The following is a 3,244-nucleotide window of genomic DNA, read 5'->3' on the forward strand; positions in this document are numbered from 1 at the left end:
AACCGGGAGTGGAGGGTTTAGTCATAATAAGCCTATTTGCTGTGGGTCAGGTGACTCATGAACTTGTCAAGCAGGCCAAGTTCTTTAGCAGTTTCTGGTTTTGTCCTGCTTTTAGTAATGTTGCAGTGGAACTTCGGCACATAGGTATTTGGTACCTCTTCCCTATAACCTAGCCCACACCTCTTTGCCCATTCTGAAGTCGGTCAGTCCGTTCATCCCAGTGCCCTTAGAAGGTGAAGGTTTGGGCTGGGCCCAGGGATTAGCGTCTGTAATCCCAGCATTTAGGAAGACTGAGGTGGGTGGGTCACTTGAGCCTAGGTGTTTGAGACCAACCTGGGCAACATGGTGAAATCCCGTCTCCACAAAACAAAAACAAAAACTGAAAAAAAATTAGCCATACATGGTGGTGCACGCCTGTAGTCCCAGCTACTTGGGAGGCTAGGGAAGATTGTTTGAGCCCAGGAGGCAGAGGTTGCACTGAGCCAAGATCATGCCACTGCCCTTCACTCCAGTCTTGGCAACAGAGTGAGACAGTCTTAAAAAAAAGAAGAAGAAGAAGAAGAAGAAGGTGAGGGTTTGATGTGGTTTCTGACACCATCTTGCTCTTACTCATTACTGCCAGTGTTTCAAATGTTGCTGAGGATGTGGGTTCTGAGCAGTGTTCCTTGTATTGTATCCAACAAACAACCTCCCTGCAGGCATCTCTTACCCTGGGCCAGTGGTTGTTTCTCTCATTTTTTTTTTCTTTTCTCCTCATACTTGTAGGGGCTCTGCAACATGAACATTAAAACGACAAATGGTATGAGTAAGTAGAGGGCATAGACAGATACAGGGCTTAACCGTTCATGCAGAGTCTCAGGTCTTTGTCCTTTGAAACCACTGGCTTTGGAGAAATCCTCAAACAGAAATGTGGAGAGTATTGGAATTAAAGTCGTCATGGTGGGAACTGAGTAGATGATTTGCAGGGGTTCAAATCCACTTGTAGCTTCCTTTGAGGAAGGCATGGGTTGCAATGGGAAAGAAAGGCAGCTGAAACACAAGCTTGTAAAATAGAAAGGACTTAAACCAGGCTGATGGCTCCCATAGCAGCGTGTCTTTGAACTCCTTAGCATACCACTTCAGGAGGTTTCTAAACTCTACTGGGTAGAGCTCGTGCAGCAGCACCACCTGCAGGGCCATGAACAGGGTGATGGGGACGTGGGTGAGGAAGAAGAGGCCCAGCAGCGACTCCATGCCGTGGCATTGTCTGTCGGTCAGGCCTGGACCTTCCAATGTGAGAAGAGTCAGTGTTTTCTTAATACACATTTTCCATGAAGTTTTTGAGAACCCCTCATATTTGAGTTGGAATCCTGGAGATCATTTAGTCCAGTTCTATCGTTTTAGAGATGAAGATGCTAAAACCCAAGAAGTTAAGCGTCTCTTTAGCCTGCACCGTAGGTTACTAGAGGGTTCTTGTCTTTTAATTTTTAGCCAGGAAAACCTCCCATCACAGCACACTGCCTCTCTTTTTATCTCAAAATGACAGTGAATTTTCTAAATCAGTCTATAAATAAGAACATCTCTTTCACTTCTAACCATCTCTGGTAAACAGTGACTGCTTTGGCCCTAACTGGCATTCTAGAGTGTTTCCAGGGGCCTGGTTTTTATCCAGGCTGCAGTCCAAGCCCAGGCCCACCCCTGCCTTCATCTCTGTGCCTGTGGTCCTCCACCCCTTTTTCTCACCTGGTGCTTGTGCAGTACTCCATGCATGACAGCAATCAATAACCTCCTTGTTAATTAAATGACACTTTATAAAATCTCTCCTCCAGGGGCTTTGAGAAAGCCAGCTTTGGCTAGCTGTAAAGTTTTCAGTAATCATTTAAGAAAAAAAAACGTTATTTATCATCTTTATGTCAGATCACGGCCGCCACATTCTCCCCAGGAGTTCAATCCATCAAGCTCCTCAATGCAAGAATGTCTAACAAGGTCCCTGTCACTTTTGGTGAAATATACAACCCTCACCAGAGGCTCCTGACTCCCACCAGGATCAAAGTTGTAGGCATCACTCCAGCCCAGCGTCCTCCACCCCAGAAGCCAGCAAGACAGCCTTGCCTTCCTTCCTATCTTTATTTGTAGAATACCGGTGGAAAAGAAGGAATCCTTCAAAGTTTTATCCTTTCATGAAAATGGGTTCCTGTGGGCAAGATATCTGCCATTATGCACCTAACCTTTTATATCTGAGATTTTCAAGAGAAAATGGTTTGACTATGGTAATAAGTCAGCTTTTTGAGATTTCCAACTCTCTTGTGCACATTCCACATTTATAACAACTGTCATAACTACTAGCTATATAATATTTTGCAAAGTGATTTCAGTGATGCTATCTCACTTGATCCTCACCTCAACCTTATAAAATAGACAAGGGGTTATTGACATTCTCATTTTGCAGATGAGTAAACTGAAGCATATGTATGGTCACTTGGGTTCTGGTGGCATTGTAGGGTTTGAGCTCAGATTTCGCTTCAAATCCCATGTGTTGCAAACTATTATATCACCTTGCTTTCTAGCCTCACCTCCCTTGCTGCTTTGTGTGTAGCACAATTGCATTTTGAATTAAGCTGTTGTTTGTAGTCCTTTCTGTTTACCCTGTATCAGGAACACTTTACCTGAAACAAAATGCTCAAGACTGGCTGGGCGCGGTGGCTCACGCCTGTAATCCCAGCACTTTGGGAGGCCGAGGTGGGCAGATCACGAGGTCAGGAGATCGAGACCATCCTGGCTAACACAGAGAAACCCCGTCTCTACTAAAAATACAAAAAAATTAGCCAGGCATGGTGGTGGGCGCCTGTAGTCCCAGCTACTCAGGAGGCTGAGGCAGGAGAATGGTGTGAACCCGGGAGGTGGAGCTTGCAGTGAGCCGAGATCACGTCACTTCACTCTAGCCTGGGAGACAGAGCGAGACTCTGTCTCAGAAAAAAAAAAAAAAAATTCCTCAAGAACAAGACAATATGCCATGTTTGGACTTTCCAGTCAACTCAGAGTGGAAAGAAGACTTCATGTTGTTCCAGCTCCTATGCTGAAAGCTTCAGACTGGGTGGGGTCCACTTCCCTGAGCTCTGGTGCTACTGTGAACAAGCCTGAGCTTGTCTCTGACCACTGGTGTTTGGGCAGGGGTGAATCACACCATCATCTGAGGAGCAACTCATGCTGTCTGTTTCTCTAGCAACTAAAATGAGATTGGAGAATATCTGAACTGAATCCAGGT

At 45.4% G+C, this 3,244-nt stretch overlaps 1 pseudogene; it reads right to left on the reverse strand.

Annotated features, from left to right (window-relative positions):
- Nucleotides 1-731: 731 nt before the first annotated feature.
- On the reverse strand, nt 732-1,333 carry LOC119618880 (sigma intracellular receptor 2 pseudogene; annotated as a pseudogene).
- Between the last annotated feature and the right edge of the window lie 1,911 nt (nt 1,334-3,244).

This window comes from Chlorocebus sabaeus, chromosome 8 (assembly GCF_047675955.1).
Source record: "Chlorocebus sabaeus isolate Y175 chromosome 8, mChlSab1.0.hap1, whole genome shotgun sequence".
NCBI lineage: Eukaryota > Metazoa > Chordata > Mammalia > Primates > Cercopithecidae > Chlorocebus > Chlorocebus sabaeus.